The sequence below is a fragment of the Lepidothrix coronata genome, unplaced genomic scaffold (assembly GCF_001604755.1).
Source record: "Lepidothrix coronata isolate B3197 unplaced genomic scaffold, Lepidothrix_coronata-1.0 Scaffold185, whole genome shotgun sequence".
In the NCBI taxonomy this organism is placed as follows: domain Eukaryota; kingdom Metazoa; phylum Chordata; class Aves; order Passeriformes; family Pipridae; genus Lepidothrix; species Lepidothrix coronata.
In genome coordinates, this window is record NW_016690365.1 from 1417787 (window position 1) to 1439064 (window position 21278).

General features: G+C 35.5%; 1 long non-coding RNA gene across 1 annotated transcript in view; it reads left to right on the top strand.

Moving 5' to 3' along the window:
- The window catches only part of LOC108505176, a 599626-nt gene that overhangs the window by 287571 nt on the left and 290777 nt on the right, over positions 1–21278 (top strand). Inside the window, exon 4 of the long non-coding RNA XR_001877411.1 lies at positions 6330–6437. This is a non-coding gene — a long non-coding RNA (uncharacterized LOC108505176). The remainder of the gene's footprint in view (positions 1–6329; positions 6438–21278) is intronic.

A 21278-nucleotide genomic window follows, 5' to 3' on the forward strand; every position in this document is an offset into this window, starting at 1 on the left:
CTGCTCCAACATGGCCTTCTGTGGGTTGTGGGGGGACAACCTGCTTCACTATAGTCTTCTTCATGGGCTGCAGAGGAACCTCTGCACCAAGTGCCTGGAGCGCCTCTTCCTCCTCCTTCTCCTCTGACCTCGGTGTCTGTAAGCTCTCATATTCACTCACATTTTTCTCATTCCTCTCTCTCTCACAGCTGCTACATAGTATCTTTTGCCCTTTCCTAATATGTTAGAGAAGAACAGTCATCTTGGCTGGTTGGCTAAGCTGTGTCCTGTGGTGAGTTCATTTTAGAGCTGGCTGCAACTCGCTCTGTGTCATGTGGTGAAAGTCCCTACTCTCACAGAAACTATCCCTGCAGCTCCCTTCTCTGCTATCTTACCACAACAGGCAGGAAGTGTTTATAATTAGACTCCTCTTGCATTATCATGACAAAATGTTGAAAACCGTAATCAGTATCTTTCTCTATAAAATCCTAGTTGATTCAGATTTCAAGTACTCAGTAAACTCTTACCATTTTAGAACAGGGAGAGAAGTTAGAGTATGTGCTTAGAAATCAGCTCTTAGAATTACACCATGCTTTAGATAATGCCTTTGCTTTTATTTTTCATAGGAAAGACACTTGTTTTCTGGCTTAAATCAGACTGTTGGATATTCAGTCACTTTAAATTCTGAATACAGGATCAGTGTATTTATTAACACCTTACAATCTGTGAGGATGTGCGAGAGATTTGCTCTCTCTGTTTTGACCTGTCTGAAATCTTTTATTTTTGTCAAGTTTCTTTTTATCTCAAGCAGGGCACCTCCTGTGTTGTAAGGACTTGCAATCTTATCTAAAAGATATTGTAGTTGATTAAAATCTTTTTGTTAGGTCAAGAAAGCTTGGAAAGTTTGTTTTGACAGGTCAGTAAAACAGTAGGATACAGATCTTACATATTTGGGGGCAGCAGGAGACTAATAAACTCATGCTCTCTAGAAGACATGATACAGTAAAAGAGACTCCTTATGATTCTTTCCACAAAGAAAATAGAGGTATATGGGTATACTACTTTGTGCTGATAAATATGATTTTTTTATAACGGTACAGTGACTGACAATATGAAGAGGTACTAGAAAAGCCAGTCATGGATTACAGGGTTACATAATGCAAATATAATAAACTGATGTTATGAATAAAAATTCTGAAATTTTTATTGCATATAAAGATAATAAGTGAAGTTTACATTTCTGTTAGTGCTGTCAGTTAAAAAGTTATTATGTTGTGGACTTAGAAACAGGCCCATGGTGCTCCACTCTTGAGAAAAATTAAGTGTATTTTAATACTTTTCTAATTTCTGTATTTTTTCAGTTTGTGGTATAGTTACAACATTAGTGATGAAAACTTATAAACTTAATCTACACAAACCTTAAAGAACTAAAAGGGTTTCATTTGAAAACATGCTTTTCCTTTTATTCTTCTCTCTTCTTTTGTTTGTTTTACTTTGTTACTAAATTGTATTACTATGTCTGTAGGAAATTATTCAATGGTGAATATTTTGACACATTTAACTAAAGAGAGAAATGAAGCTCTCAAATGCATAAAAAGAAATAAATATTCCGTCACTGGGAAAACAAAAATTACTCTTAAAGGATGTCACATACATTTAAAATAAGATGTGTTCATATAATTTTTTTTATTAATTTGATGTTATTTGTTCTATTACTTTGATGTTTGCCTATCCATAGATAATAGAAACATGAACTTTCTCCACATAAATGTATCTGGAGATCACAAATGCAGGTAAAAGATGCAAAAGAAATGAAATTTCAAGAGTTAGAAAGGCTTATGTAACCATAAATGTGGAGGAGTTGTTAAAATGGACAAGACTGTATAATGTAGGGTCATATCCCACGTGTGAATTAAGGGATATAGAAAAAGAACATTTTTTTAAAAGGGAACTATCAACAGCACACATGACCACCATTCCTGTCCAAAGCAATAAGAAAAAGCTTACTAAACTCTATGTTATTTATAGAAGCTGAAAGAATATTGTGCCATTTTTATAAATAATTTTCCTTTTTATCTAATTTACACTACTAAGAAAAACTTGGGTAGTATTTTATCTTTTTCAGAAGTCATGAGTATCACACAAACATTCCTAAGTTGGAAACAGTCACTGGTGTATTGTTTCTGTGATATTTGAGGCAGGATTTCCTATTATGTCTTGTGATTTTAAGAACCCATTTTCAAGCAAGGTATAGTAACAGTATGTGGCATATAGCATAACTGAAATCTTCATCCCTATATTGTTTTAAATAAGGACTTCTGTGCCAGCTTCTTGTAATTTTTTCTATCAACTGATCTAGTAAGAGATATTACTTCTCCTCGTGTCTTTTCATTTAATCTCTAGCTAGTGTCTTTGTGCAGCAGTGTCATAGGCCAGAACTGAATACATCGTGGCCAGAAGCATATATGTAGATGTCGATGCTGAAGCTTAACCTTTTTCTAACACTGTCAAATATATTGGCATCTCACTTTCTCAGTCCATTTTCTGAGAAAATGTAAATGTTTTAGCCCTCCTGGCAGGGAATTTCAGCGTACATAATAGAAGAGAGAGACAATAATGCACAGTGCTCCTCTGGTGGCTAACAGAAGTAGCAGACAGCCCAAAGCATCATGCTTATCTTTTGCTTTCTTTCAGGAGCCAAAGTGATGTTTCCTTCTGTTCCCAACTGATAACAAGTGCAAAATACAGGCAAAAATAACTTTGTGCCAACTGCATCCCTATTAGTAAAGAAAAAAAACCAACTGCTGGGCTTATTGGCAAGAATGTGTACAAAATGTTTATAGATTTGCTGAAACTGAAATGTGTAGAGCTGGAACTAAGGGAAAGGGAAACAGTTCTGGGAATGAAGAGGAGGAGAAAGGCCAAGAAAAGGCATAGGAAAAGATTAAATATATTGAAAGAAATTATAAAAATTTTACAAAGAAAAGATATTCTGAGAGCAAGCAGCACTTGTTTCACTGAAATCGAATATGTGCACCCAGTTTGTTTCCCTACAGCAGTCAAAGTGTGGGAGAAAAATTTCATGATACTGCTGCACAAGTTTTCCAGTTTCAAGTTAGCAGTAACAGAAGAGATTTCTACCTCGTGGCTTCTACTGATGATTCACTGATCAGTAAACTGTCATAAGTCTCCTGTGCTCCTCTACCTTGGAGAATTCCAAACTAGAGCTGTTTGAAAATTTACCATTAGAATAATTTCGGATAAGAAAATATTAATTGGTTGCAAGATATGTGAGGATATATGAAACAAAAAGAATTTATCATTGAATCACTTTGTAGAGATTTAATTCTCTCTTTACCGTTTCACTTATTTATCTTTGCAGTGTAAATGTATTTTAATAAGCCTAAATTACTTATACTTTTATTTTATGCTTAGATTTGCCTGTACTTTTGTCTTGGAAAGATTGTCAGGTTTCTGACAAAGTCTTCAGACACTTTTGGAATGCTTCCTGTGAATAAATGTTTTGGAATTCAAAAATATTACAAGAGTTTGAAAAAAGTTCTAGTTCAGTTCTGTTCTAGATAGCTATTTGTGATCAAATCTGTAGGCATATTGAATTAAAATTGTCTGTTCCTAAGAGGATTTATGTATGAATAACTTCCACTAAAGCTCAGACTAAAGGAACAACTAGAAAATGGCTTCTAAGAGAGAGAGTTTACAATTGTGTCAGTCTGAAACTGCAGAGTGTTTATGGAATAATGTAGACTTTACATTTCTTGAAATTATATTAAAGTCCTGTGGCTGACATGAGGAATTTGATTCTTTGCATTAGAATTAGAATATAGCTGTTAGGAAGTTACATCATATTAATTTTATAGGACTATTTCAATTGTTTATAATTAATGAATTATTTGAACAACTAGAGTACAGGAAAAGTGAAATATTTTAGAGTTTAGAACACATTTATTTTATGATGAAATAAAGATGTGAAATTTGCCTTCAATAAAATATCATTAATACATAAAATAACATTAGCATATAACATAGTTTAGTTCTTGTATATGTTTATGCTGTAAATGAAAGGTCATAAATTTGTCAGATGTGCAGTGCCTCTCCAACCAATATTTACATACAGCATTGAATAACTAACTATATACTATTAATCCTTCTTCTTGTCTGACCTTATTATGACCAGTCATTGATTCATAAGCTGTATACCCTGTAGAGCAATGAATGTTGATGGATAAAGACCTGAAACTTTTATAATCCACCTGTGATTTCCTGAACATTGCTGTTCTGTCCATAATGCTACTAGAGCATGCAAGTTGTTTTAAAGCAATGAGTTTGTGAAAAATAATGCCTGCTGTAGAAATGCATTCATTGTGTTGTAATAGAGCTGAGACCTGTAATATGATGATGTTTTGCCTTCATGTTTGCTTGGTGTCCTTTTAGATTGGTCACAAGACATAATAAAATTACTGAACATTTAAATGTTATATAGATGTAGTGAATGACAGCTTTTCCCACTGTGCTTTTCCACACATACATATCTTCATATGTCTCTATCCCTTCAGATAAACACATCCATGGAAGCTGTAAATCTCGATATATATCATTAGAGAAGAGATTTTTAAGAAATGCAGTTTTGTATTTAATTATTTTTATTAGCCTTTTTTTTTTTAAATCCTTGGAAAAATATGCAGATTTCACAGCTCTCATTTCATCCACCAAATTTATTGTTATATTGGGAAGCAATCTGTTTGGTCAAGCAGAGTTTGATAAATCTGTGTTGGCTTTTCATAGAATAGAATAGAATAATCTCAGTCCAACTACATGACCAGAAGTTAGAGCATGTTACCAAGGGCATTATCCAAATGCCTCTTACACATCCCTGAGAAGAAGTCTGGTGTGCAAATAGGTGCTTCTGTTCTGCACAGGAGGGAATAACCAATGACTGTAACTCGCTCTTTACACTGGTCTTACTGCAGGTTTTGTTGTGAAGGGTTGGTCTTTCTGACCTTATTGAGACTGCTTACATAGGTTCCTCCTCTATCTCATTATCTGTTTTGTCCAGTATATTCTGGGCCTCATACCTATTCTGTGAGGGTATCTTACAAAGGAAAAGGAGAGGTTTCCTTATGGCACAATGCATAGTCTCTTCCACCCCTCCTTATTACTTTTAACACTGCCTTCTTCATGGCACAAAACATCCTGGACCTGTCTCCATAGTGGCCACATTAAGCTGGCTTGCATGCATCAGAGACGGCACAGTGAGACTGCGCTCATCCACGTGCTTCTGTTCAGTACTCCTCAGTCTGCCCACATCCTCCTGTAGCTCAGCCACCAAGCAGAGCAGTTAATCTCTCTGGTCACACCTCTCACAGGCTTACTTGGAACTACTCTCCACCTCCAGGAACATCCCTTCAAACAGTGAGAAACTTGGTTGATCATATGCTTGCACAGGAGCTCTTTCTGTGTGACTGCATTGGTTCTACCAGGTGCTAGAAGCTCAGGAGAAGCAGAGGACACTGATTTTTGTTGGGTTGTCATCATGCTGCCATGTAGCCTTCTGCTGCCACACATCTGCCTGCTGCCATGCATCTGCCTGCTGCCATGCTGCCATTGCTTGTCCTTCTTATGCCTGCAAATAGCTTTCATGAGGACATACCCTATTATTTTTCCCAGGAACTAAAGTGAAACTGGTTGCGCTACGGTCTTCTGAATCTTCTTTTTCACATCTTTTTGTAGATTGATATAATATTTGTCCCTCTTGTAGTCAGCTAGGACTTCTTTCTGTCTGCATTTCCTTTCAAAGGTATAAAGAGTAATTTAGAATTGAGAGACTTTTTCATTAACCTTTTGTTTTGGAAATAATTTGTCATAATATTTAAGACTATAGTCCATAACAAGATGAAGAAATTTGGAAAAAATAAACAGTACTCTAATATCAAAATGAAACAAATTACAATATATGTATAAATAAATGCTCTAAGTAATAATTTATTTAGTATATATTTATTCAAATATATATTTATTCACATAAGGTATGCATTTCTAAATGTTGGTGCTGAAGAAATTAAAGTCAGAACATCTAGTAGTAGCAAATAGAAGTGTTTCAGGGCAAAGTAGTTTAATGTAGGTATCTAAATAGCAAAGATTCATTTTCATTTTGATCTTAGAGTACTATTTCTTTTTTCCAAATTCAGAGTTTGTAATAGTTTTTGCTTCCATCCTTTGTATAGGTATTCTGATGCACCCTTAATGTGAGGGGCTAAGAAAATGTAATGAATGTCTTATTGCACTTGGAAGACAGTGAAAAAAAAAGCAACTGATACAGTATTTTGTTCCAGGTGGGAGTAAAAAGCAACTGCTTTGCTTGCCCTTTACAATCCAGTTAAGAATTTTACTGACAGAATGTCGGCACCAGCTGTGGAAGAACTGATCAGCCTCAACTCTGAGTAAGTGAAGTCTTACACATTTCAAGGTTCATTTCAGACTAAATTTGCAAAGTCTGTTTATTTCTAGCAACAAACATAAGTTAAAGATACAGCTTCTAAGACATTGTAGAGCACTTTGGTTTCCCTTGTGGAATTCTTAAACGTATCTTTAACTTCATCTGTTCATGATGTTATTTTGCAAATTTGATGCCATCACGTTCTGATTCCTCTTCCTTTTTAGACAATTAAAAGTACTCACTGAAAGTAATAGCAAATTATTATAAAACATAAATATAAAATATGGACATAGTGCATATATTCAGTGATCAAGAAAATATAGGTAAATAGTAATCTACTGATGTAGAAGAAAACCGGCGAAAGAAAACTAAATTTGGGTGCTAATTAAAAAACCCTTACTTCCTACTGTGTTTCTCATGGGAGACAATTGTGGATGATAGATAGAAGCCTTGGTTGTTCCAAAATGGTCTCTGAGGGAGTCCTATGTTATCCTTCATGTGATGAGAGCTGTGCCAGCAGTGCTACCATAACAAAGTACAGAAATTATGCACACACATGAAAAAAATTAAAAAATCTTCAGACAACTTCTTAATGGAAATATGTGGAAGGCACCATTGTATTAAAGCACAGTGTTCATCCTCATAGTCTTAGATTCTTAATATGCATGGGCTTCAGTATCTCAGTTTTACTTAGAATTGTATTTTTCCTTGGTTTTTTTTTTTTTTTTCCTGCTAACTGTCAAAAAAATCTACTTTTCTGTAGCTAGTAGGAACTTGCAGACAAGATAAAGGCAGGATGGTTTTCAGTTTGTCAGATCTGCATTTTACTCAAAGACTGATTTCTCAGTGAAAATCAAATTCACTCTTTCAACAGCTTCTAAAAAACCTGGAGCATTAGCCTGGAAAAAGAAGAAAAGGGTGAGAGAGAAAGGGAACAAGAAAGAAAGAGAGGTGGTGAGGGTGGAGTATCCATAAGAGATACTTATTTATCAGAGACAAAGAAAAGATATGATACTGTAAAAAACTTTGAATGAAAACATCTGCGTCACTGCAAAATAAACAGTTCGTAATGTTACAATACCTGACAGTTTGAAAATTGCTCAAAATGCAGAGCTACTTGCATAGTGACTGGATAATAGAGAAGCTATACTGCACAATACTGCGTAGCAGAGAAGCTAAATTCTCTTCAGTGGCCGTATTCATTTTGGATCACCATTTGCTTAACTGATTATTAGAAACTTGAATGGATATTTGTCTCCTTGGTCTACTGCTAGCCAAACCAAGCTAGGTTATTACTCATACAGTAGTTGTTACATAAAATAAAAGAACTAGAACTCATCACAGATTCTCAATTGTATTGAATAAAGTCAATTAATATTCTCTAAAAGTTCTTTTTAGATCATAGAGGAGAAAGAATCTTAAAGTAGCATATTCTTGATTCAAACTGAGAATAATGTTTACGCAAGTAGTTATTTTTCAAACTTTCAACTAAGAATTTTACTCTCTGTGAGTGTTTAATGTTTAATTTTTCTGGAACAATGAAAGCATTCCTTCAGTGATTTGTTGATTTATAGCTGCATTTAGGAAACCCTTCTATTAATTATAGGCAGATTATTTTCTCCAAATCTTGAAATGAAAAAACCTAAGGCCTAAAAGGAGTTTGGTAGTGGCTACTGAAAAAGATGAAGCCTAGCAAGATTTTAAACTAAAAAAACCCTGAGACTTCTAGGAGTTCTTTGTCATTATCCAATTGCTGATAAGTGGAAGCAACTAATAAGCAAGATTCCATATGATTTATACATATCTTTGCCAGCTGCCAATTTTGAGTGGTATAAATACCTAGAAGGTGAAAAATCTCATCCTAGTTACCTTGTGACTATTGCCTGGGTATTCTGGAGACTGCTATACCTGCTAAATATACATGGATTTTTCAATTGCAAACTTATTAGTTTTTGTTAACATTTTTTGTTTGCTTCTGAATGGAGCAGTTTTGGTGTTTTGTTTTGTTTGTTTGGGTTTTTTTTTATTGTTGAAAATTAAATATTATAAACAATTAGTTTTCTTCTGTTTTCTAGCACAAATCAGCCATTATCAGTATAAACAGTAAGAATATTTTTCAGTTATTTACCTGATATTTCAATATTATGATGTCAAACAAAGAAATCAAAAGTTGATCTAATTCTCAAGCAGAAAAAGGTTTTACTTCACAGATGTGTGAATATTAAGCAGAAGCAATATGATGATATATTGGATGTTACCTCTTTCTTCAATCACATGCAAAGTGAAGTTAGCACCAGTACTTCTGTACCAACACACTAAATTTTGCTCAATATTTCATTCATTCTGTTTACTACACGATGCTGGAATCCTGTGTCTCACAAACTCATCTCAAGATCAAAGAAGCTGTCTAAATTAGCCATGCAAGCTATTTCAGGCTTCTGCTCAACAGTGCTTAGCACTTTGCTGTGTTTTGTGCAATGTGCAAAATATCCTAGCAAATATCCTAGTAACATTTGAAGAAGGAAGAATATTTTGTCAACAAATTTCATATTAAAAGGAGAGAGGCATAGGCAATTGATATGTTCAAAATATTCAGCTTATTGATATTTGTTTGACACTTTACAAATGGAGAAATGGCTTCTCATATGAGATGTATTTATATGGGTATCAGATGACCAATATGTCTGACAGTGTAAAGAAATGATATGAAATTATCAGAGTTAATAAACATATAGGTGGCAAAATTAAACCTCAACTTTGTAATGTGGAATCTGAGTGGCATACACATCCATTGGAGGCCTTAGTCACTTATAGCAGTTTTATTTTACTTCTTTCTTATTTCAAAGTGAAATTATTAGTTTAGAAATATCATAATAATCATGTGAGGCAGGTAAGTAGCATTTTATTATTATTATTTTAACAGCTGCTATGTGAACCGTAGAATAGAGGTTGCTCTAGATCACAGACTCATTATTTAACAAGTTTGGGAAAATCCAGGTCCATGCAAATCATGCCTATCCAATGTGATAGGCTTGATGAGAAGATGGCAGACTTCAGAAAGTCCTTCGATGCAGCTTTCATAGGATCTTTGTTGCCAGGCTGATGATACATAAACCAAATAAGCAGTCCACAGTGTGTGCTGAAAACAGCCTGGACTGCCGGTCTCACTGTTGTGATCCACAATACAGAGCCCAGCTAATGACCAGAAAGCTGTAGTTTCTCTCAGGGAGAAGTACCAAGACCAAAAATGTTTAATATTCTTCATTAATAGCCTGAATAGTGGTGCAGATTTCACTCTCATCATGCTTGCAGAAGACACAAAATATCCATGGAGCAATCAATCTGGTAGAATTTAGGGCTTCTGCAGAGACAAATTATCTGACAGGAACCCCATGAAAATGAATGTTAAGTCCTGCAACTGGGAGGCAACAGCAGAGGCTGAGGCTGACCAGCTGGTGAACTTCTCTGCAATAATGGTTCTGAGAGCTCTGGGGTCACTAGGCTGACCCTAGGCAGCAGCAAACCCAGGCAGAGCACTCTCATATCCTGGACTGCATTAGCAAGGGTGCAGTCAACATATATGAGAAAGTATGTGCTGCTGTTCATAGTGTCAGATTGCATCTGTCAGGCTTTGAGAACCCCAGTATGAGATAGACATTGATGTAATGGAGTTAGTCCTGACCAGTGTAGTCTGGGGATGGAGTGCAGTTGCAAGTGAGAGGTGCGACCAGATAGATTACCTGCTCTGCTTGGTGGCTGAACTACAGGAGGATGTGGGCAGACTGAGGAGTATTGAACAGTCTGAGAAGGAAACTGGTGAGAATAATCTCACTGTGCCATCTCTGATGCATGCAAGCCAGCTCAACATGGCCTCTATGGAGGCAGGTCCAGGATCTGTCTTGTGCCATAGCAATATGCTTTAATTGGATGTGCTTTGCACAGAGGGCTTGATGACACCCAGGAGTCGAAACATTAAATAATTTTCTATTTTTTTGACAGTAAAAAATAAATAAAACAGCAAAAGAGTATATATTCAGAGGCTTGACCTTTACTCAAGAAAAGCACAGCCATAAGAATCTGTCAACTAGTTTTTGGTCCTTGTGCTTTTCAGAGATTCAGCCCAGATTCAAGTTGCGTTATTTAGCCTTTGAAAGAGAAATAGTGTTAATTTATTCAGAGGTATCTCCTTACTGTAATATATGGGCCTCTTTTTACTCTGGATGTCAGGATAGCCTTCTTGAGGAAATGTATGATAAGTAAGAGAAATTATCAAACATTTAGGCTTGAATAAGGACACGTTGCATATTGTTATAGATTGTAGCCACGGGCACCCCAGATTCATCTTTAAATTAATATATATTCAGTATATACCTTTCAAATAGTTCCCAAATATTAACTGGCATGTGGTGAAAAATAGTCACAGAATAAATAAAGTGCGATGAGTAAGTTCTTTAAGGCATTTATATACTCTTGAACACAACAAATGCAGATGAACAGGGAGTGTGTTAAATTACATATTTCACAAGTATTTCCAGAGAGCAAAGTGCCAGAGTTAAAGTAAAAGATAACTTCAGATTAAAAATAAAATCTGTGTATATTAATCAATTTATCTTAACACAATCTGAATGACAACAAATAAAACCCAGAAAAATTAAGGATATAGAATTAAGGATTATTGCTGTTCATGTTACAGCATTTTAAAGTAAGCTGACACCAGAATACTTTTATCTTGGTCTATATCTAGGCCATCTTTGTCCCAGTGACAGAATAAAAGGCAAGGGAACTGTTGTACTCATTCTACATTTGGGAACGAGGTCACAGTAAAGTGAGCATTTGATACCAGGAGTCTGCTATTAACCCAGTAGTGGAACCTGTTTATTTTGACCCTTGCTCAGGGCTTCAGCTTTCATCTCTAAGAAAGGTTAACACTTTGCATCTGGGTAACATCAGAATCAGATTTTCACAAGCTTTTAGTACCCTCATTGGATGAGGTCTTCTATTCTGTCCGCAGAGAGTGCTTATTTAATTATCAACTGATTGTCCCTGATTTTAATATGTGCTGGAGGTGAAGGTTAACATTTTTGCTGCTTTCCTGAAGTTCCATGTGATGACAAAATTTGACAAGGCATAATTGGTTATGATTTGTCTCTTAATCTTATAATCTCTTATAATTGTTCCATTTATATGTGGGGAGATAACAGGCTTTAGAGACATATTGAACTGACAGTTCTCTTAGACACAGGAAAAGAGAAAACATTTGACATTTCTCTGAACTGACTCAGATTATAAGGGCGAGAAGAAGCTTAGCTTCTGTCTCCATATTTTTTAGCCCTTTGAATAGGCAAATAGTGGACATGGACAATAGCTTTTGTTAGGAGTTTTTGAGCTGTTATTTACATGGTATTGTCTGCAGGGTAAGAAGTTCTATTTCCTGTTTGTTCATCAATAAAAAGTTTAAAAGTTATATGTAGATAAAACATGGAACTGATTCCCTTTAAGCACAATGAAAATTCTGTCTGCAGTTCTTAAACTAAGGCTGTAAATAAGGTATTCTTGTGTTTGAAAGTGTTTGAAACCAGAACATCTACAAAGATAGAATTTTAAGTACTTTTTCCATATTTATAAGTGCAGAATTTGCTGATAGTTAATATTGACTATACTGTATGTGCAACAGACATACAAACTACTAAATAAATTGGGCAATCTAAGAGCAGACCAAACAGTGATGGCATGTGAATATAATATTCTCTTCTAGCATATAAGTATCATTACCAAACATGCAGAAGTCTGACATCTTCTATTTTCATAAATCCTGTGGGGTGAAACTACTCTCCTCTTTATGCAAATGTGAAATTCAGGTGCAGAAAGAGCAATTAATTTCCCCAGTGTTATACAGGATATATATGGAAAACTAGGGAGATACTGTCCCAGATCCTATGTTAGGGTCTTAAAAATGAAGCTGTTCTTTGTGCAGGGTTGCCAGTAATACAGAAAACAAGTAGTCCACTTTCATTTTCGCATACAAACTTTTGTATTTAAAAAGTGCAAAACATTTTTGGAAATAATTTCTTGAAATGGTAGTACAGGTGTTTTTTGTCATATTGTACAGACTGGCATTATTAGAAGGCTAATATATGTTTGTATTTCATATGATATACATCTTAAGAGGATTATTGAGCAATTTTCCATATATTTCAAGCCAGGTAATATCTGTGACTGAATTCTGGGATGGTATCTGTGTATATGTGTCTGTGTGTGTGTGTCTGTGTGTGTCTGTGTGTGATATGAATCTGGGTAGATCTCTATTTTCATGCTAAATTGATCTCAGAAGACCTTTGTGAAGACATGTCAGTCCCCTTCCACAATAATCTCCTCCATCTAGAATTAAACACCATTCTGAAGTTGTCTTCTCAATTTAATAGGAAGAATAGCATGAACAATACTCACAATTTCAAATAATATGAAATACATCAATGAGAGTGATACAATTTAAGTGTACTGATATGTATTATAACCTCTGATACAGAACATACATAGCATATCAGCTAAACTAACATTAAAGTAATCATATTTTGTTTTTAGGATTGCTTCCTGACTTGTTTTACACATTATAAATATATATTTTCCTACATGACGGTTACTCCAGTCTTTATCTTACAAAACCTTTCTCTCAGCCTCTTTTCATTTGCAAACTTAAACATTCAAGCTGATAGTTTTCATGCAGTTATTTGCCTTGAGCTGAATATTAAAGTTTCAGCTAAAACTGTTCAGTCATATTGTAGGTGAGGCTTGGACAAAATATATTGTTTTGTCCATGACTTTTTAAAAAGTATACAGCTTTTACTCAAGATAAGCTATTGCTTCTGTGACTGGAAAACAGTGTCATGTTTGACAAGGCCATGGCTTGGTGTTGCTTCTAGCAAAAGCTGCCATATTTTGTAAGGCGATTTGCCTCTGAAAATATCTGTGTACATGTTGTCTGTAAAAACTTGTTAGAGGTTTTTATCTGCATGGAGGATACCCCAATATCCATTGGTTGCTAAATGTGACTATGCAGTCTTTTTGTCTTATGCTAAGGGTGAAAAGATAACACATTTTACATGTAAACCAAGTAATTTCTTATTAGTATAACTGAAATATTAACAGTATAAGTAAAATACTATTACTGGTCCAGATCTTATTATTATGCAGAAGGAAAGAAAGCAAGTTTGCTGATAACACCAAATTTAGAGGTTATGTTTACTCTTGGGGGGTAAGAGCCCTTGCAGAGGGATCTGGATAGATTGGAGTAGTTCTGGATCCCACAATTTAAGAAGGATTTTAAGATCTTTTTATGTATCTAGAGGATGGCAACGAAGCTGATGAAAAGGCTGTAAAACATATGGTGTGAGGAACAGCTAAGGACTTTGGGCTCATCCAGTTTGGAGAAAAAGAGGCTGAGGAGACATTGTTCTCTGCAGATTTCAGAGGAAAAGTGGAGATGCAGATGCTGATCTCTTCTCTCTGGGATCCAGGGATAGGATGCATGGGCATGGTTCACGCTGTGTCATGGGAGGTTCAGACTGGACATTAGGAAACAATTTTTTACCCAGAGAGTGGTCAAACCCCGGAAAGTGTTTCCTGGAGAAGTTGTTGGTGTCCCAACCCTATCAGTGTTTAAGAGGCATTTGGACAATGCCCTTAGTAACATGCTTTACCTTTGGGTCAACCATAAAGTGGCTGATCAGTTGGATTAGATGATGGTTGTATGTCTCTTCCAATTGAAATATTCTAGTCTAGTCTAGTCTAGTCTAGTCTAGTCTAGTCTAGTCTTAACAAAAAGTAATATTATTAGAGGATATGTTTCCATAATCATCATAGAATCATAAAACACCAGATCAGAAGGGGTCCTCAAAGATGATCTGGTCCAAACTTTCGTGTCAAAAGCATGGTCTAGACAAAATTGAATAGAACTCTGTCTGTCTGAATTTTAAGTGTCCAACTTTGTGGAATCTACAACTTCCCTGGAGAGATTATTCCAAAGTATGTTTGTTCTAACTGTGAAAAAATTTTCCTCCTGTGTCTAATCAGACTGTCCCCAGAAGTAATTTGTACCTATTGCCCCTCATCTTTCCCATATGATTCTTTTTAAAAAGAATGTGGCTTAAAGGTGTATGTCCTTTTTAAAAGCCATTTAAATCTGACTTACTCTTCTCTGTAAACCATTAGCATTCAAATAGTGTTATTCAGATTGGCAAGCAGTCTACATGCACACAAACACATCACTGCTTACTACAGCAAAAATCACATGTTTAAACATTTACTGCTTCAAAGGATATTAGCAGTAAATATAACACCTGATCCCTCTCATCTCAGCACATTTAGTGAGGTTGTGAAAAGCTCAGCAGTGTTCCAAGAGGGCAGCTAATACATCTCCGGTTTTTTCATCTGCCTTTGAAGTCCTTTCTGGAGAAGAATGTATCCACAAGTACAAAAGACTGGAATGCTGATGACTCAGACAGTCAAGGTGCAAGCTGAGGATGTTCAAAGTAACCATGGAGGTGCTGAGGGTGTTCTCACCCCACACTTCTGGCTACAAGCTTCATGTTAAACAAGATAAAGAGAGAGACAAATCCTGCTAGGCAGAGTAGGTTTCTTCCTCCTTACACAAAGGACTCAGCTGTGACAACTCCACTCCAGAGAAGCATGGACACAATTCACACATAGCCTGAAGATATTTATCTCTGCTGATGAGACATAATGGATCCAGTTTTGCTGACACAACAGGCAGCTGAAACATCTTAGGAGGTGTCAAAGACTCCTGAAATGTTTCATCATCCATTCTAGAACTCCCCACCCCAGGGCAGGTACTGGGAGTGTTCCCACCTACCTAAGACCAATAAAAGATCACACTTGGACTTCACTTAACACAGGGTTTGCTTCCCTCACAACATGGGACTGTCCTTGCCACCTGGGGTTTCCATCACCACCTCGATGGATATGGACTATGACCACCACTTCAACCAACAAGCATCGAAATTGCAACAAGAAGTTTCATTGCTGGATCCAGCGGGTGTATTACAAGTCCTTCCAGTTGCCTGAGGGGTCCAGAGCCCTGCTTTGACTGACTGTACTGGCACTGCAGCCTCACTCCAGCACTGACTCTCCAACCATTCCTGCTGGGTTTTCTGGGCATGGCAAAGGTAAACCACATGGAAGCAAGGTCATCTTGTCTCTGTCCTGGGGGCATGTATGGCTTATTAACATAATAAGTAAATAAACCACACAGACCCAGCTAGCTAGTTGGGGTTCAGCAACCAAATCCCTTTACTGAAATGAGACAACAGCTTATAAATGTAGGTTTGGATAGTAACACGTCACACCATGTGACCTTAACAACCAATCACACCAAGGCACTTCACAGCACGTGTGATAGAATGCTTGGGAAACTACATCTCCCAGGGTGCTGTTCGGCACCCTTCCTGAAACCTGACTCCTACAGAGGTGTGTTTTTTTCTGGATGGAGGAGGCTGGCCACCGTCTCAATTTGGTCCAGTGAGCAGGTCTTGGGAAGTTTCTCCTCATCAGTTTGTTTGACCCAGTTTTATCAGTGCTGTTATTAGCATTCTTCTTGATAAAGAGTTATTTTTTTCACTTACATGCGGTATTTGATCTCCCTCTCTCTCTGTGTGTTGGAGAAACCGGGGATATTGAATCCAAGGGAGGAGACTTTTATCTGAGGTCTCTTCCCCTCCAAATTGTATCAAACCAAGACAGTAGGGAACATCTAGAAAAGACTATTGTTCTGCTTAATATGGCTGAATGTAGAAGAGAAGCTGTCCTACTTAGAGGTAACTAATGTGCAGGAAATTCTTCAGTTTATCTGTATTTTCTTTGAAGTGTTTAAGGTAGTCCTTGTAGGAGAATCAGCAGAGACAGAATACTGACACTCTTCTTGTGGTAATGGACAGCTGGATCATGATGGACAGATTTCCTGCAGTAGTATGACATTTCTGGAGGATTTGTGTGTGACAGATGGGATACTAGCTGCTGACAATTCGAAGGGGCTATATTAACTTTATTGAAAATATGAAACTCTGAAACGTGAGTAAATTAAGGGTGTCATATCTTTTGCCTCTGTAATATGTTAGGAAATGTCAAGATTTAGGAAAAGGTGAAAAACAGAGGACAACTGAGTCGTTTGAAAGTTATTCCAAAGTCTTGACTATGAAGAAAGTAAAGGATATTGGAGCTCTGTGTGGATTATTAGACTGGATAAAGGTCTTTAAGGACAGATTGACCATAGCTGTCACTATTAAATCTAATATGGATATACCTGGCTTTGTTACCTTCATGAAAAAGTAGCTTCCTTGATGCACTTGTGGTATGTAACTATATTACTACCTTTTTCAACTGTCATGCAAGAGAATTTCTGTGGTTTTTATTTTCAGTTGTCATGTGAGTGCATCCAGTATAGACTTACTTCAAGCAACAAACTAAATCAATCTTTACAAAACTTTAAACCTTGGGTTTCTGAATGTCTGTAGAGGAATTAGGTGACTTTAAATTTACTTTTTCTGGAGTATTTTTAATTAAACGTATTTATACCAGAAAGCCTCCATCAGAATGCTTGAGAAGGCCAGCACACACACACATATTTTGATTATGTAAAGCGTATTTCTAACAAATAAGAATTTCCACTTTTTAGATATGATTACTGTCTTGTTTTATTAAAGGCATAAAAACTAAAATGTTCTTTTAAATAATTAAAAAAAATGTATGGGGAACTTGTTGCAGCAGGTAATCCCTAAAACTGAACACATTATACATTTCAGCAGAGAGAAGCCCATGTGAAAGAAAAAAAACTAGGAAAAATATGCAATGCAAAAGTAGTTAGGAAGATAGTAAATAGCAAGATAGACCTTTAATCAGAGAGGTAGCCAGTTTACAACAGAAAATTACTGTTTTCTGGAGAAAAATGTTCTAAAAAATTTCTAAGCTTACAGAACCAGATGGAAAACTCCCTCTTCTTCTTTATGTATTCAACAGGTGAAAATTGATTACTACTGCATAGTGCTATGCCACATTTTGCTTATATTACTCGTACTGAATACATCTCTCCTGTGAGATAATTTTCACTAAAACCATTGTGATTCGTTGCAGAACAAAGAACTTGTCAACTGAAAAAGGACGTGCAAATTATTTTCTTTAATATTTAGAAGTGTATCATATTTCTTTAAGGGTCTGGGCCCATGGAAGATGGGGCAAGTAGCTAACCCATTAAACAGTAAAAAGGAGTAATTTGTTTTAAGAACTAGGTTTGGCCTGTTGAAAGAATTTAGGTATTTTAAGTTTTTCACCAGACTTAAGTGTAAGTTGTCTACTATTTCACGCTAGTCAAAGTGCTGGTCATGAAAAAAGGCTTCCCTTTTCTTTACTCTACCTTCTTTTGCCCTGGTAACTTTGTATTTAAAAAATGGAAATCTGTTTCAGAAGACATCACAGTTAATCTAAGTAATATCACTTGTAGTGCAAAGATCATAAGAGTTCTGTTTTGTTTTGTATTATTTACTTATTTTTCTGTTGCTATGAATAATTAAGATGTGTGAAAAATACAGTCACATAAGCAATAGTTCACAAACTACTCACTAATTCATTGATTACTGCTGCTTTGAAATATGAGTACAATTTCTGCTGACACTTACAAGTAACATGATTTACGGGCAACACTTTCCCAATTAACATTATAATGTATAATATTTAAAAATCATATTACTATGTAAAACATATTAAATAGGCAATAGAATTCCTATCACTAGTGCCCAGATATTTATGTTGTAGAAATTCACAGTTATTTAAATATTTATAAAATGAGAGTTGAGAGAAGCACTTTTGAAAAGCAGTTAATAATGAACAGACATCAAGGGAGCCATCATTATAACAGCAAAATACTGTGCAATTCCAATAACTTTCCTGGTACAGAAGCAGGCCATCAAATTTAATTAAAAGCAGTCAAAAATAAACTGAAAAATTGAACTGCAAAAGCCTATCCTTTGCCAGCAGGTAAAGGCAAAGAGAAAGAGAAGTGAGAACCTTGAAAGTAGTAATGAATTGATAAGCCTTCCTTCCTGCAACTTGTAATTCGTTCTGTCAGATTTTAGCATCAGTTAAACTAGATTAATAGAACAATCACCGATTCTCTATCTTAAATCTTTATGCACAGTCCTTTTCTTATGGGTTTCAATGATAAATGAAAGTCTGATAGGGTCAAAATTAATTTCCTTGCTTGCTCATTTCTTTTAAATAATTCTGATATGTGCATTAGCTGGGCACAGAGAAAATCAAAACAACTTAGAGACAGAAATAAACATTTTTATTGAATTTTTTTATTGTCCTTTCAGGGAGGTTTAATATCTTTTTATCCTGCAAAGGTAGATATCACCTGGAAAGTGAAGTATTGACATCTTCATCTGCCACTAGAGGTTCCCATGGTGAAATGAAAGATAAGGAGAGTTATTTGTAATGTAATAGGGCTAGCAAATTTATTGCTGCTTTATATGCTCAGATTGATGTGGATATATGCAAACTGTACCACAAGGACAGAACCAATTTACTTTAGATCATTTTATTTTTTATAATAATAATGTTTTAATGAAGCTAAATCTTCCCTGCTGTGACCTTATTATGTTTTTCAACATCAGTTGGAAATAGATTATGTTGAATTGTAACAGAGCTCATGAAGCAGCAGGAATTCGGAGGCAGAAGATCAATTATATTTTAGTGGTCAATACAGAAATAGGGGAGGCAAAAGCCAAGTAGATTCTGGGAAATTAACCAGCTGAAAAAAAAAGTAAACTATTTTCTTGTCAGTCAACATTACACACTACAATTCTTATAGAGGCTGTTAAAGACACAGTAGTTTACAAAGATGGAAGTTTCCACTCTAGTAGATGTTTCAGGAGGTTTGACATTATCTTACAAAACAGAGTGAAGTAAATAGGAAGTGTGATGCTGAAAGACTGAATAAAATTTATAGCAATATGACTGAATATTACTTTACTCTTTGGTAATGAATCACCCTTTATGGAATTAAAGGAAGTGGACTAGTTAAGAAATGTACAGTTTACTGTCTACCATTCAATTTTCATGTGTTACAAGAATCTGAAAGGTAAATAATAATTCATTCAAAATACAAATCAAACTTTTCCCCCATTGTAATTTCTTCTCCTTCATCAGCAGTTGAAGGTTGTGCTCTTGAGTTCAGGAAAAGGTAAACTTTCAAGAAAGATTTGCTTATAATCCAATAGATAATAAAAAAAGGTGCTCTTAAGATCATTCATTCTTGATGAAATTCCCAATTATTTTCTGTGTTACTATATTCAATTTTAGATACCTTTTACTTTAAAATACTGTTAAAAAATAGCTCTAAAAGACATGAAAAGAGAGTCCACTATCCTCACTTATATTAAGAATCTTATTTAATGGGTTATGCAGGAAGATTTTCTTGGGTGTAATGCAAAGTAATAAAGTAATATTCATGGTAGAATTCCTTGTACCACTGATATACACAAGGCCTGCATGCTATTAATGTATATTAACTCTAATTCTTTTAACTTCTTTTGCACAATTCACACTGAGACAGAAAATGTATATGCCACATTCTAGATCCTAAACAAGGGTGTAGAAGGGATGAATTGATCTCCAAACCTTGAAGTGATTCTTTGCAATGAGATGTGCCTGGTGTACTTTCAAGCAGATGTGGACACTTTTGTGATTGCTGTGGTGCACTCAGATGATAGGGTAGTCAAAAGTCGTGGGAATAAATACAGGAAACATATTATGATTACTTCACTCAGTCTGAATAACATTTAGCAGCTGAGGTACTCAGACTGAAGAGATATCCAGCATGATTTAGAACTAAATCTGAAGCAAATATGTGCTAAGGTCTGCAATATTCTTCACATTCCCACTGGCCCTACCTGTGAAACAAGACACAGAGGATAGGAATGTCCCCATATGTCAGCCACCGAAGTCAGGACCCTTGAGTTCTAAAGCAAGATGTAAAATGGGTACAATATGCCTGTAATCAGTGTTTTCACAGTCACCCTTAATGCGAAAGTCATCTTGACTTGTTCTCATAGAGATAGATTGAAGAATTCTCTTATGCCATGACTCAAGCAGCCTGGGCTGCATCTCTGTCTACTCTATTTCTAGAAAGCTATCAAGAAATGGTTTGTGAGAAATGACTGGTACATGCATTTTTCAGTTGGATGTGAAGTCTCTGTTCTTTTCACAAGTAATTTGTTTCCATGAACATAGAGACAGTCTGTCACATAGAGATGTAGTCACAGTCAATGTGAAAAACAAGAGAGATTCTAAAGATCCCTCACCTTTTTAAACAGTGGACTCTTAAATATAACCTTGGTATCCTTTGGCCTAGAGTGTTCATGTAAATATATCATGTAAATATATCATGTAAATATATCATTTTTACATTGTGAAAGATAAGATATGAAAGGATAAAATGGGATAATATTTACTATTCTGCTGTAAACAAAAACTATTTTTTCCATGCTCTGCTGGTAGTTCTGAAAAAAAAAAAGAAATTTTTCTCCTTACAGAAGTCATAAAATACTTTTGACATGAAATCTGAATAAAATGGAAGAATTTGGTGCTTTCATTTGAACGTCAATTCTGTATAGAAAACATATTTTTCAAAGAAAATGGTCAACAATGATATTACCTTGGGAATATAATCACATTAAAAATAGTGGAGCTCTGTTTTCAGATGACATACCTCTGTTTATAACTTGAAAGTCTTTGGGGTTTTATTTGTTTTTCCTCTTCCTCCTTTCTTTTATTCTTT